Source organism: Dromiciops gliroides, chromosome 2 (genome assembly GCF_019393635.1).
Source record: "Dromiciops gliroides isolate mDroGli1 chromosome 2, mDroGli1.pri, whole genome shotgun sequence".
In the NCBI taxonomy this organism is placed as follows: Eukaryota; Metazoa; Chordata; class Mammalia; order Microbiotheria; family Microbiotheriidae; genus Dromiciops; species Dromiciops gliroides.
In genome coordinates, this window is record NC_057862.1 from 571,158,172 (window position 1) to 571,174,183 (window position 16,012).

The 16,012-nt window shown below is 39.6% G+C and overlaps 1 long non-coding RNA gene across 1 annotated transcript in view; it reads left to right on the forward strand.

Moving 5' to 3' along the window:
• The window catches only part of LOC122742952, a 68,030-nt gene that overhangs the window by 40,582 nt on the left and 11,436 nt on the right, over positions 1-16,012 (forward strand). Inside the window, exon 2 of the long non-coding RNA XR_006354965.1 lies at positions 14,276-14,372. This is a non-coding gene — a long non-coding RNA (uncharacterized LOC122742952). The remainder of the gene's footprint in view (positions 1-14,275; positions 14,373-16,012) is intronic.

A 16,012-nucleotide genomic window follows, 5' to 3' on the forward strand; every position in this document is an offset into this window, starting at 1 on the left:
AACATGATTCTAAGAAGGGGTTCATAGGCTTCACCAGACTGACAAAAGGGTCCATGAGACAAAAAAGGTTAAGAACCCCTGATTGGTATAAGACTCCATTTTAGCAAATTTCTAAGCCAGGTCTTCTTATAGTAATCCTAATTCTCTGAACTAATTGGTACTTTTTGCTTCCGAATGGAAAAAAAAAAAACTTTAAAAAACAAACAAGCTAACAAACCCAGACCCTGCATCTTATGTGAAAAGGACATCATTTCTCAAGGTGGAGAATAATGGCCATGCATCTGCATACTACACTCTGATTGCTAGACATTTCTACTTGTCATTGCACTTACTATGTTTTAAAAAAATGCTTTTATTTAGCTCAGATTAATGAGATAAGTCACTTCCCCATTAAACTCTTCATCTGGGTTACACAACAGCCTTCATAATTTCATTATTAGCTTTGTTTGGATAGCTTTCAACAGCCTTAGCCATCCAACACCCATATGTCTTGGCTTCAGGCTTTAATTCCTAATTTTTGTTTTCTTGGTTATGTCTTGTAGCATTGCTCAAATAGCTAGATTAAGCCCAGATGAGAAGGACAAGGAAATGGGAGACCATTTGGGTCCAAAATATTCAAGCTGATGAAAAGATGTTCTATCTGCTCTAAATTGGGGGACATTAGAGACGCTTCTTTTTTTTTGGTGAGGCAATTGGGTTTAAGTGACTTACCCAGGGTCACACAGCTAGTGCTAAGTGTCTGAGGCTAGATTTGAACTCGGGTCCTCCTGACTCCAGGGTCAGTGCTCTTATCCACTGCGCCGCCTAGCTGTCCCATGTTAGAGACTCTTGGTCTCCATATTGAACATAGAGGAGGAGTACTTTTGTATAACAACAGAGCCAGCTTTAGGAATAACTGGAAAATAGAGGAAATGCAGTATTTTCTTACCTTGTCTGCATTGCGCCCGTTCTCTCTCTCTCTCTCTCTCTCTCTCTCTCTCTCTCTCTCTCTCTCTCTCTCTCTCTCTCCCTCTCTCCCTCTCTCTCTCTCTCCCTCCCTCCCTCTCCTCTATCTCCCTCTGCCTGTACTCCCAGACTTCAGACTCTTTCCTGGATGTCCATGGCTCCCACATGGAACTCCCCATCCAGGCCTCACCTCCTTAAGTGGTAAGTGCCCTATTATAGAACATTTCCAAATAACTATTTACCTGAACTGAATCCCATTCTTTCAGGGCCTGATAAGCTTATAAACTATTCATGTTAAAGTGACCTTGTCTTAATATTTTGCCCTTGTGAGATGTATCTACATTTGATAAAAGGCTCAAAGTCTTTATCCAGTAGACTCAATCTCTAATGGTTCACTTTGGGGCCATAAAGGTCACTAGATATGGGAAGAGTTTTTATCGTTGCCTCTTATTGCACGCTGACTATTTCCTTGGTCTGTTAATAAAATTATGCCTAATGAAAATGATGGTATTGACTTGTTTTTCCATGGTAGTGATAGACTCTCATCCATCATTTTTGCTGAATCATTCTACTTTGTGATCAGTTGTACAAATTTGCCTGCTTAAATTCAGTCTGTGGTTGTAGGCTAGGAACCGACTAATTGATCCGTAAAGATATTGAAACCTTGTCTTCTTAAGCCTCCTGTATTGTATATATGCATATAAACCTTTGGTCATAAGGATCACAGATTTAGAGCTAAAGGGAACATTAGACTATAACTAATCCAGGCCTTTCATTTTGTAGATATGGAACCGAGGCCTAGAAAGGTAAAGTGAGTTGGTCACTGTTATTTAGGTAGTTTGTGGAAGAGCCAGGATTGAACCTCGATCACATGACTCAAATCCACCAGTCTTGTCAAGACACCATGTCGATGTCAATCTGAAGTGTTCTTTAGTGTCATGACCTGATTGTTTCATATTTTTTTAACCAGTGCCTTAGGTGAAGGTATAGCCAGAATGCTTATCAAATTATAATTGCCATAAAACTAATAGGTATATGCAATTACAATAAATGTTGGAGTGGATAAGTACAGTCTAAGATGGAGAAGCTATGGCTAGAAAACAGTTGGTGAGAAACTGGAAGCTCAGTATGAGTCAATAGTATGAGACAGCAGACAAGAAACAAATACAACTTAGACCACATTTAAGGGAGGCAAAGTACCAAAATGAAGGAAGTAATTCATCTGAGGCAATCTACCTGGGGCAGCTAGGTTGCACAGTGGATAGAGTGCTGGGCCTGCAGTCAGGAAGCCTCATCTTTCTGATTTCAAATATGGCTTAGACACTTACTAGCTGGGTAACCCTGGGCAAGACAATTGTGCCTTGGTTTAATGACCTCAGTAACTTCCTCATCTTTCTATACAAAGAGACCCCAGGAAAGCTCAAAACCATAGCAGTGTGAGACAAGCAGTAATAGCTCCAAACCTCTTTTCCTGAGTTTGAATATTATGCTTTTTCTTTTGTTTGTTTAGTTTTTTTTCAGTTGTGCCTGACTGTGACCTTTTTTTTTTTGGTGGGGGGAGGCAGATTTTCTTGGCAAAGATACTGGAGTGGTTTGCCATTTCCTTCTCCAACTCATTTCATAGATGAGAAAACTGAGACAAAACTGGGTCTAGTGACTTGCTCAGGGTTACACAGCTATTATGTGTCTAAAGTCACATTTGAACTTAGGTCTTGAATAACAACTAAATGCTAATTCTCCAGATATCTATTCCTTTACCAGCATGAATCAATACCAGTTCAAAAGTCAGAGCTATTCATTCCCTTTCCCCAATGCCTGGGCCCGTCAAACTCAGAGAAGAACCCTATAAAAAATCCATCAGTCTTTACTAGTTTGCAAGATGTCCAGTTCCCTCAAGGACCCTGGCAGGATGAACCCAATCCACCTGGGTCACAGAGGACCTAATCTATGACTACCCTTCATACTGTATGTCATCTCAATAAAGCTGGCTTCTTTGTTTCCTTGTACTGTACCTTGGTATTCTGGATCTTCCTAAATCTTACTCTGATATTCAAAGCCCTTCATAATCTCTCTACTGGCTTCCCTGGATTCTTTTAAGACCCAATTAAAATCTCATCTTCTACAGGAAGCTTTTCCTAAATCCTCTTAATACTAATACCTTCCCTCTGTCAATTGTTTCCTATTTATATAGCTTGTTTACCTATATTTTTTTGTTTGTTGTCTTCCCCATTAGAATGTAAGCTCCTTGAGGGAAGGGACTGTCTTTTGCCTTTTTTAAAGTTATTTCAGCACTTAGCAAAGTTCCTGACATTCAGCATGTGCTTGATCAATGTTTATTGACTAAAGACACCTTATCAGTCCACAAATGAAGTAATATGTTCTGTTTGGTTGCAACATTTTGGGAAGGACATTGACCACCTGGAGTATGTTCAGAGAAAGGAAACTAGGATGGTGACAAAACTATAAACCAACCAGAAGTGAGTGCTCCATCATTGGAAATTTTGAAGCCAATGCTGAGCAACTGCTTTTCAGGAATATTGTCAAGGGGAATTTTTGTTCAAGTGTGTATTAGACTAAGCACTATACTAGTTGCCCTCTCTGGGCAGCTAAGTGGTGAAGTGAATAGAGTGGCAGGCCTGGAGTCAGGAAGACTTCTTGAGTTCAAATCCAACTTCAGACACTTATTAGCTGTGTGACCCTAGGCAAGTCACTTAACCCTGTTTGCCTCAGTTTTCTCATGTGTAAAATGAGCCAGAGAAGGAAATGGCAAATCCCTCCAGTATCTTCACCAAGAAAACCCCAAATGGGGTCATGAAGAGTTGGATACAACTGAAAAATGACTCCATAACACCAACAACAACAACACCACCAACAACACCACCACCACCAACAACAACAACCACAACCACCACCCAACCAGCAACAAACAACCAATAACCACCACCCACCCACCAACAAACAACCAACAAACAACCACCACCCACCCACCAACAAACAGCCAACAAAGTTATTCTCTGAGGCAGTTAGGTGGTACAGTAGATAGAATTCCCAGCCTGGAGCCAAAAAGACTTAAGTTCCAATTCTGCCTCAAAAACTTAGTATGTGACCCTTGGTAAGTCACCTAATCTCTGTATACCTTAGTTTCCTAAATTGTAAAATGGGAATAACAATAACTTACCTCCCAGGGTTGTTGTGAGGATCAAATAATATTTATAGGGGCAGCTAGGTGGCACAGTGGATAGAGCACCGGCCCTGGAGTCAGGAGTACCTGAGTTCAAATCCGGCCTCAGACACTTGACACTTACTAGCTGTGTGACCCTGGGCAAGTCACTTAACCCCAACTGTCTCACTAAAAAAAAAAAAAAAATTTATAAAGATTTAAACTCAGTGCTTGGCACATAGTAGGTACTTAATAAATGTTCTTTTCCATTTCATTCAGATTCTGTGATTTCTATTTGATTCTTTCTATGTTTGATTATTTTTTCCCCTTGAAGGTGAAGACTGTTTTATTTTTTGCCTTTATAAAATCCAGCACCTACATGGTACTTGGCTTAGTTGCTTGTTGAGTGACTGATTTATAAACAGATGAGAGATTTACTTTTTTCTTTCCATATCTCCTGCCTCTCTGAGATACTGAGTCACTGACCAGCAACAGTCAAGGGAAAGAGAGTTGGGGAAGGAAAATAAGGTATGGGCCTCAGGGAAATACTCCTAATTCAAGGTAGCTCAGGCAGGATTATGGTGATAAGAATTCTTAGAAAAGCAAAAACAAGCATTTAGAGTTGAGAAAGATTAATGTGGAATGGAATGGTCAGAGAAGGCTTCATGATAGAGAAGTCTTCAGTCTTACTTAGGTAATCATCCACAGAACTCCCTGGAAATGTCAGTTGTGTCTGAGAAACTGATCCCAATACACACACCACTAGCAAATGATAGTGGTCTGGCTGCAGTGGTCCACTCTGCAAACCACCCAGGCTTGTAGCACTGCCAGGGCCATCCTATGGGAAAAAGAGCTGATTGAGCTGACCTTTCCTGCTTCTCTCTCTAATCTCACTCATGCCTTTGACTTCGGAAATAAATGCCTTTGGGGCTTCACTCGGGGCATATGTGAGCCAAGTTTACACTTAATTTACACGTTTTCTGGGGTTTCATGCTTCAGAAAGTTACATGAATTAAGTATGAGCTGGGAATTGACGGTTACAAAAGAGGCACTGGATTCCACAGCAGCCTGGGTACTGTTCTGATATTTTCTGTAATGGTTCTTTGGTATTTAATGCATGCTTTTTCACATTTTTCTCTTTTTTACACATATGTCCTATATGCCCAACTATATCATAAGCCCTTATATGACAAGAATGATCTTGGTATCTACAGCACCTGTCATCTAATGGGAAAAGAGCTGTTATTTTCTCAGGTGAGGAATTCAAAGAGGAAGCATGGTATGATGATTAGAGCATTCTATCTGAAATCAAGAAAACCTGGATTCAAATTTCATATCCGTCAATAGCTGTGTGACCCTCGGCAAATCACTTAACCTCTCTGAGCCTCAGTAAAATGAAGTGGTTGTGTTAGATGACTGCCCAGGTCCCTTCTAACTATTGTAACAGGGCAAGTGGTAGATTGGGTCTATGTAATCCGTGTGGGGAAGAGTCTAGGGAACCTTCCCTTGCATTTGTCTGCTAGGTATAAGCACTTTGGTGATGCAAAGTCTATATTTTTCATATTAGCCTCAATATCAATGCTTATACAGCAGTATAGGAATTAGTTGTACTTAAACATCTAATGAGGGGCAGCTAGGTGGCGCAGTGGATAGAGCACCAGCCCTGGAGTCAGGAGGACCTGAGTTCAAATCTGGCTTCAGACACTTGACAAGTTACTAGCTGTGTGATCCTGGGCAAGTCACTTAACCCCAATTGCCTCACCAAAAAAAAAAAAAAATCTAATGAGTCAACAAATGTAAGAGTTTGCAAAAATCATCTCAACAGGAACTGACTTCTAAGGGAATCACACACCAGGAAAAATGACTACACATTTATATAAGTTAAAACAAAGAATGGAAGAAATGCAAATTTTCTCTAGTGGATCCACAAAATAAAGGTATCCAATAATGAAAGGCCTAAGTCAAGAATATTTCCAAGTCATGTCTGAAAATTCAAAGAGCCCAATTTTTATTCAAGATGAGGTTCAACATATAAGAAAGTCTCTGAACTTACTCTTCCATTACAAGGCTGGTTAACTGGGCCCTTTAGTAATCTAGGAATATCCCTGAGGGTTTTTGGGTTGTCTTTTTCTAATGCTATCAGCCCAAACCCCAATTCAAGAACTTCTCCCCACTGTTGCTGTTGTTGGTCAGTGGTTTCACTCATGTCCTACTCTTCATGAGACCGTTTGAGGTATTCTTGGCCAAGATATTGCAGTGGTTTGCCATTCTCTTCTCCAGATCATTTTACAGATGAGGAAACATAGTCAAACAGGGTTAAGTGACTTGCTCAGGATCCCACAGCTGATAAGTTTCTGAGGCTGGATTTGAACTCAGATCTTCCTGAATCCTGGACTGGAATTCCATTCACTGCCCTTCTCTCCACTGTTATTGGCCTGTAATGAATGCTCCAGTCCTATTTAACAATTTTATATCAATTAGCTTCTACAAAGAGATATTTTCTTTGAAGATATAGCAATAAGTACGAGCACTCCCCCTACCAAACTTCTCCCCCATACTACCTCACTCCCTAGGGAGAATGGATCCCAATTTACTTAAATTTCTACAAAGCCCTAATCCCACTAAGTCTGTGTCCAAATGTAGAATAGCCATTGGATAAATATCCATCTCAGATACCGTTGGCTGACTCTCAAAGGTCATTTCTTGGAGCCTTAAGGCTCAACTGGATGGCTACCAAACCTAGCATGAACTCCACTTATGGAACCTCCTGGTGGCTCACTCTCCTGACCTTTAAAGACTCACAAGGTCACGGCCATCTCCAATTTCCTTCACCTGTAAGCAGGAAAGGTTGGACCCCACAGAGACAGAAGAACAAGCATTGCCATGCACACTCATCCTCCAACCAGCTTCCAGGATGCTCCTCTTCTACCTGTATCTTGTTATTCTCTTTACGTAAAAGCCTGGAAAAACTCCAAACCAAGAGATTGACTCTGGCTGACCAGTACCTTTTTAATGCACTCTCATATTCAGGACACATAAGCAATCAAAGAATGTCCTCTTCACCCTGTGGTTAGCAGACCAGGTCTTACAAGGTCTGTGCAAGCTTCAGATCCCCTCAATGTACCTCCATTACAAATCTTCATGCCCAGGGAGGCTGCACCAGCCCTGCCCCCACCCCTTAAGCCATTCTCCTAAGACGTGGGAACCTCCTCCCTTGAACAGAAACACGGAAACACCTAAGCAGCTTGCAGTTCAGCTTTGATTTAGAATATTACCAAAGGCCCATAAGAGTTGTATGATCCTATTTATTTAACTTCTAAGTGCCAGTGACTTAATAGGTGAATCAATCCTACTTTCTGGCCTGTCACATAGTGGTTATAAGAATGTAAATGACTTAATAAATAAATCCTATGGAATTGCCTGAGCCACATGGAGGGCAGCAGGGTCACTTGGCTAGTAAATAGGAAAGGGTGGACCAGAACCCAGGTATCTCTAATTCCAAGTCAACACCTTGTCTGCTCTCCCGGACTACTCATATACCACAGTGTGCTCAAGACCAGGGCTTCTTATTCACTTGCGACCCCTTTTTGCCTGAGAAGGTTTTATGCAACCTGGGGCATATAGGTGTATAAAATAGGTATACATTACCTTTTACTGTTGCTAAATTTTTCATGACCCCCACTTTCAGTTATGTGACCCCATACAGAGTTATGAGTTACAGTTTACAAAGATAAGTTCTATATTAATCCATAAACATTTATTAAGTACCTATTACATGCTAGCCACTGGGTATAATATATAGTAATAATAGCTAACATTTATATAGTGCCTACCATGTGCCAGGCACTGTGCTAAGCACTTTACAATTATTACCTCATTTGATCCTGATGACAACTCTGCAAGGTTATATGTCATTATTATCCCCCCCCAACCCTATTTACAGATGAGGAAACTGAGGCAGACAGATCAAATGACTTACACATGGTCACACAGCTAATAAATGCCTAGGGCCAGATTTATACTCTATTCTTCTTTACTCTAGGCCCAGGGCTCTATCCACTGCACCACTCAACTGCTACCACACTATATGATAAATAGTTAATAGTTATCATTATTGATTATAATGGATTGTCTCTCTAGCCTTTTATTTATTTATTTGTTTATTTGTTTATTTATCGAGACAATTGAGGTTAGTCAACCTGCCCAGGTCACATAGCTAGTTAGTATATAAGGCTAGATTTGAACTCTGATCCTCCTGACTCTAGGGCCAGTGCTCTATCCACTGTAGCTGCCCCTCCCTAACCTTTTATTTTTTTTTTTTTGCATGGCAATGAGGGTTAAGTGACTTGCCCAGGATTACACAGTTAATAAGAGTCAAGCGCCTGAGGTGGGATATGAACTCAGGTCCTCCTGAAGCCAGGGCTGATGCTCTATTCACTGTGCCACCTAGCTGCCCCCCTAACATTTTTTAAAAAAGAATGTTCATCAAAAATGTTATACCAAGGGGCAGCTAGATGTACAGTGGATAGAGCACTGGCCTTGGAGTCAGGAGTACCTGAGTTCAAATCTGGCCTCAGACATTTAACACTTACTAGCTGTGTGACCCTAGGCAAGTCACTTAACCCCAATTGCCTCACTTAAAAAAAAAATGTTATACCGAGACATCCCCCCTCATATTTCTACAATTGTTCACTGTTAATAATGGACTTCACTAAAGGTATCTTGCCAATGAAAGCCTTCAATGATAAACTGGGTTATTTAACAGAACTAGGAGGAATTAATTTTTGTATGTTGTTATCTGCCCCTCCAATCACATACATAGCCAAAATATCGACCTCAGGAACTGAAGTCTTTGAATATATATTTTTAAAAATATGTTAATGATGATTATGATGACTAATTATAAGAGTGGTGACATAAAAGCAGGGTCAATCAAAACCTGTAATTTGACATGAAATTTCCAGTGAGTCTCCTGATACCTTCTCTTGAAAACAAATCTCTTGCTAAAAATTAGCTGATGAGAACTGACAGTATTTTTGTTTTCCTTTGCTTTTTGGTGTCAGGAGAAGGGGTTTGGGCCCTGTTTTGAGCTGCTATGGTGGGGTTAAATGGAGTAAGAAATAGGATCACGAATGCCAAACCAAGAGAATAATCAAAAGTTGTACTCAGGTTGCCAGGCTGGCATTAGAAACATAAAAATCAGAAGGGATTTGGAAGTTGTTTTTAAAAAGGTAATTCTCTTCAAATCCGGCCTCAGCAACTTAACACTTACTAGCTGTGTGACCCTGGGCAAGTCACTTAACCCCAATTGCCTCACTTAAAAACAAAACAAAACAAAACAAAAAAACAAAAAAAAGGTAATTCTCAAGCTACTAAGTCAAGGTCAAAATACTGTTACTTTTGCCTTTGCCCATGGACTCAGCTGAGGACATGAGCTACTAACAATTGGGGCTGAGTCTTAGATAATGCAGATATCTCCTGGGCTGCAATTGAAGACAGGACACAGCTTGAAGGTTCCCACTTGGGCCTTGGTCAGATGTGCCACGTTAGATGTGCACTAAGTGAATCATTGCCAAATAAGATACTGAATGTAAGAGTCAAAGACAAAATCAAGGGTGCCCAGGTCAGAAATAAGGGCCAGCGGGGGCAGCTAGGTGGCACAGTAGATAGAGCACCAGCCCTGGTTTCAGGAGGATCTGAGTTCAAATCCGGCCTCAGACACTTGACACTTACTAGCTATGTGACCCTGGGCAAGTCACTTAACCCTCATTGCCCCTCCCCCAATAAGGGCCAGTTCCAAAACTGAATGAGGTTCAGGGAGGGAATATAAAGATACAGTCTAAAGGTCAAGCTGAAGGGTTGAGGACCAAGATAATAGAAACCGGTTCAGTATGCTATCCATTCTCCCACTTCTGTGCTTTCATTCACATTGTTCTGTCTGCCTAGAAAGCCTTTCCTCCCTCTACTTAACTTTTGAATTTCTACCCAGCCCAAAGTAGTAATCCATTATCACTCCCACCAAAAAGTCATCGCTAGGTGGTGCAGCAAGAACAGCACTGGGTTTGGAGTCAAGAAGCCCTGAATTCAAATCCAGCCACAGATACTTGCTAGCTGTATGTCCCTAGGCAAGTTAGTTAGATTCTGTTGGTCTCAGTTTCCTCATCTGTAAAATAGAATAATATAATAAAATATACAATATACTATATTACATATAAAATATAATATATGTGCATTATATTACATGTAATATAATATTATATAGATATAATAATATCAAAGCCCCTACTTCCTAGGATTATTATGAGGATCAGATGAAATAATATTTAAAAAGTTCTTAGCATAGTGCCTAGTACAAAGTAAGTGATTAGTGAATGTTTGTTTCCTTCCTTATCCCCTGATAAAGTCCTTTTCACTTGGATTTCATATACTATTTTGTTTTACAACTCTCTAATCCTTCTTGTAGACTGTAAACTTCATGATATTATCTTATCTAGTCCTTATACCTTTCTCAGGACCAAGCACAGTGCTTTGTGTTCAGTAGGCTTTTAATAAATGAATGTAGAATGAATGAATTCTCAGAAAATAAGCTTTTCTGGGTAGAAATATCCACAGATGATCATAGGTTAGAAAAAAAAAAGGAGTAGGGATAATGGATCAGGGTGACCCAAAATATTTGATGAGCAAGGGATCATTTTTAGGTGGAAGAATAAAGGCTAACCTCATTGAAGCAGTGGTACCTGACAGAAAAAAAAAAAAAAAAACTATTCAGAGGCAGAGATAGAGGATGGGGAGAGAACAATTATGGAAATCATTGTATAAGCATGAACAAAGGCACAAAAGAAGGGAATAGCAGCTTGAGATCAGTGGGCTGCTAGTAGTCCACTTTAACTGGGATACAATGTGTTTGTAAGGTATGTATGTGTTACATATGCTTATATGGAATATATAATTGTAACTCATGGAAGATATGACTAGATTGTTATCCCCATTTTATACATGAGGAAGCTGGAGTTTAAAGGGGCTAATTGATTTTCCCAGATTGGCGAAATGGTTAGAGTACAGGGTCTATCATCAGGAAAACTCTACTTCCTAAGTTCAAATCTGGCTTCAGGAACTTAGTAGTTGTGTGGACCTGGGAAAGTCACTAAACCCTCTTTGCCTCAGTTTCCTTATCTGTAAAATGAGCTGGAGAATGAAATGGCAAACCATTCTAGTATCTTTGCTAAGAAAACTCCAAATGGGGTCAGGAAGAATCAAACATGACTGAAATAATGAACAACAACAACATAACTAGTATCTAAAGTTAGATTCAAACCCAGATCCCTTCTGGCTCTAGATAAAGCATTCTTTCCAGTGTTCTAAATTCCCTTTCTCAAAAATGAGAATGTTTGGAAGAGGGTCAGATTTTGGAAGGAAAATGACAAATTTATCTTTGGGCATATTGAATTTCTGGTAATCTGGAGGACATTCAGATGGGACCATCAACAGAAAATTAAAAATCTTAAATGGGAGCTCAGGGTAGTACATGGGGGAGAGCAAAGATAAAGATTTAGGAGTCATATGCATTGAGGTAGTAACTGAAGCCATGAACAGTGAATGAAATTGCCTTGGGAGGGTATAATGAGAAAGAAGAAAATTGAGCTAAGAACAGAAGTCTATAGAATAATAAATTTAGAGGAAACAGAGAGAGAGAGAGAGAGAGAGAGAGAGAGAGAGAGAGAGTCTAAGTGAGTGTCCCATGATGACAGTTTAGAAGTGTCCAAGATAGATTTTGAACCCAAGTCTTCCCGACTCCAGGTCCAGCCTTGTGTTCACTACAACATTATGCCTCTCATAAAAGAAAGTACATTTACATTTAGTGAATGGGAGGAAGCCATCAAAGCAGCAAAGGAGAATAGGAAAGAGTGATCAGAGAAACCAGAAGAGAACCAAGAGAGAGTAGTGTCATGGAAGCCAAAAGAAGAAAGAATAGCAAGAAGGAATAGGCAATCAATGGTGTTATCTCCTCCAGGAAAGGCAAAGGGGCTGAGGACTAAGAAAGAGTCAGGGTATTTGGCATTTAGAAGACAACAAAGAAATCTGGGGGAATGCAAAGTATGACATCTGATTGGTTGATTATGTGCTGGTTATCATTCTCATGTGATTTACTCTTCTTTAGCTCATGACCCAACTTCATTCAGCAGCTCAGGTCACAGAGTCAGCATTTCAGAGGTGGAAGGAACTTTAGAGATTACCATCAGTCAACAAAGCCAAACCATGTGCCTGATACTATTCTAGGCTCTGGGCATACAGAGACAAACATGGGAGGAAAAAGTCTCTGTCCACAAGGAGATTATATTCTATCTGAGGAAATCATGTATGCATATAAGTATATGTAAGGCAAATACAAGGTAATTTCTTTTAGGGGGAGGCACTAGAATCTAAAGAGATCAGGAAAATCTTTATATAGGGGGCATAGATGGTGAGCCTTGAAGGACATCCTGCCGTTTCAATTGTCAAATGGTTAAACCCAAAGAAATAAAATGGCCAGTCATGCACACATGCATGGGGTTGGAACCTAGTTTACTGCTTTATGATAATCATTTTCATTATCTTCTGTTAGATCTAGAGGCTCATAAGACAGATAGATCCTACACTAAAATCCTTCTGAATAATCATCCTGCCTTCACCCTTGTCATTACTCCAAAGCACTTGTCCCTTCTTACCCACTTTTGTGTCCTTATATGTGTTCTAGTCCCTTATGTCTTGGCTCCCATCTTTCCTCCCTTCTTATGTAATCTATCCCCTTAGTTCCCCGTTTCCCCTGTTGCAACCTTCTGAACCCATTCTTCTTCACTTGGACTTTTGACTTCTTCATTCATTCCAGTTCTTACACCATCCTTCACTGTTCTTCCTCTTTTCATAGGAATATATACATTTATGATTACAACATATTTTGAAATCCTAGTATAACATCTGCAAATTTTATCATTCTGCTGATACATGGAAATTCTATGAGTACATGCTGTTCTGCAGTATGGGATGGGAGCAAACATTTCCAATCAAAAAGAACTTACCCTGACTCCTAATTTGTTTGGGGGAGCATTAGTTCCCTATAAGGAATTTACTGATGGAAAGTCTTTGTAAATATGAATATATCTACTTCCTGCTCTCAACACAGATAACGTTTGCCAATGTGTTTCTGGGTTTTTGTTGTTGTTGTTGTTGTTGTTTTGCAGGAGAAGGAGGGTTAAGTGACTTGCCCAGGGTCACACAGCTAGTAAGTGTCCAATGTCTGAGGCCAGATTTGAACTCAGGTCCTCCTGAATCCAGAGTTAGTGTTTTATCCACTGTGCCACCTAGCCACCCCCTGCCAACGTGTTTCTAAAGGAAAGTGAGCTGGATTGATTGTGAAGTTTTTTTATTGATCCCAAGCTTCCCAGGAAAACAAAGACCCATTTTTTCAATACTCACATTTCACCAGTGTTGCCATGCTGACCTGGAATACCACTACTTCCAAAAAAACTAAAGATGAGGATCACACAGATGGCAATGAAAAGACACTTGGTGGACACGAATAGAAACTCCAAGGAAGAACAGGAGTAAAAGTCATCATCATGGAATGGTATGATAGGGCTGGTCATGTGATAAGAATGAGGGATGGCAGTGGACAGTCAGAGTGCTCCACTGTCATCCTTATGATTTGGGGAGAACTCAGTAAAGCCCTACAGCAAATGGGGTAGATCCTCCATGGAGAACTTTGGGACAAGAATAATATAGAATGGCAGGCATGGATGAGTTCCAGTTTTCATCACCAAGAGTCAATGAGATCACAAGATGCGTTTGAGTATTCATTTCAGTTTTTGTGGCTAAAATGCATGCTCATACAATGGACGCATTGAAAGATAACCTATCTTCTTCAACCTTGGTTCCTACTCTTGTCTAACTCCCACTTCCATTATTAGACTGATCACCACATTGTCTTGACCTTACATTATTTGCTTATAGCTCTCGCCTTTGAATGCCATCTTCCTTTTAAGTTCCTTAAACAGTATTTTTAAAATGAAGTTTAATGTCTCTTTCCTTGAGGAGAATCTTGAAAAGAGATTTGTATAAAAGAAGACCTAAAATGGGATGACAGAACATTCTTTAATATTGTAGTAAATGTGATTTTATTTTTTCTTTTTGTAGGAGGGACTACCCTGCTTCTCACCCAAAGCTTTGCAACTGATATGGGGATACAGGAATAGAAAAATCATCCATCAAGTAAGACAGAAGGCACAGAAAGGTTTGTACACTGCCAACTGCTGACATTTCAATGTTGACAGTTTCTAGCCATACCCTTCAATGCACCAGTAACGCCAGAAAGGTACCTAATGAAGCAGAGATTGTGGATTCAATACATGGGTGATTCAATAATTAGCTTCCCTCTATTGTAGAGCATGGTGACATCTCACTTGACTGAGAACCAAGAAGCAAGCAAAAATGACGTCTGATCAGCCAAAAAAAGATATAAAAAAACTCACATGCAAAAACCTATTAATTTTATTCATAGAATAGCTTCTCAAATCTCATTCAGAGTTGATTTACTCTTAGTCTACAAATAATCCTAATAAACATGCCTATCTACAGTTCTAGAACCAAAGCATATAGGAAGAAGACTATTACAAAGGATAATAATAGAAGGGATGCTGGCAGCCATGATAAGTGATAATTGAGTAAGTGGAGTGACATCAAAACTAAAAACTGTTGTTTAAAAATCTAAATGTGAGTTCTAATCTGACCCCCCCCCCAGTTTTTTGGGGAAACTGGCTAAAATCACTGACAAATTCACCAAAAGTTTAGGCTTTTAAGGGTTTATTAAAAGATATAAGATAATAAAGAGAGAGAAAGATTGAGAACAGATTTCTTATAGTATGGAAATCCTAGCCTTCCTAACTGCCCAAGTGAAGTCCTGCCACCATGTGTATGTCTCGGACCAAAAAGAGAGAAATCCCCTCTGCCAGTCTTAGCTTTCTACTTCCTGTCCTCCTCCCAGAAATGGGAGGTTCTTCAAATTGATTGGCTGAGAGTGGTCTCCTGTTGATGTCACAGTCAAAAGCCTCTGAGAACACACTCTCCTCAGGGTTGGTTAAATTTAAATTCAAGATCTAATCACCCTTAAGTGGGTACTTAGTAGTTCCTCATTCACACCCAATTCAACCACTACTAAGTCAATCAAGTTGGACCCCTGGGCATCTATGAAATTCCATTATTTTGACACAAAACAGATACAAGAATTCAAAGACCACAGCACTTTGGAATATTTGCTACGGAGGCTAGGAGACTTGGTCATGTTAATCTCCCTTTGTGACTTCATTGTATTAGTATATAATACATTAATGATATTTATAATACTGCCCTTGAATTATTAAGACAAGGCTCAATTGTATTTGGTGCTTTCTTTTAAATATGTAATATGTTTTTTAATCTTTTGATAGGTTCTTAACATAACTGATTAAAATTTCAAGAAGTTTTTCTTCTGTTTTGTTTTTTATTTAAAGGGCCAGGCCTAGCTCACTAGAAACTAGACAATCCTCAAGAGCAGGGACTTCATCAGTTTTCATTTTTGTCCTCAGTACCAACCTGCACCCAGTAGGCATTTAATAAATGTGTGTAGAATTTAGCTAAATTGGATTAGCTAAATCAGAGATAATTAGCAATTAGGCCTATAGAACCATGGCATGGGCAACAACTTTAAGGATCATTAACTTAGGAAAACTTTTTCATTTTACTGATGAGAAAACTAGAGTCAGTCAACAATCACCCATTAAGTGTTAACTATGTGCTAGGAACTGTGATAAGTAAGCACTTAGGAAGCCAAAGAAAAAAAAGACAAAAATAGTCCCTGACCTCCAGGAGTTCAAATTCTAACAGGGGATACAAAAT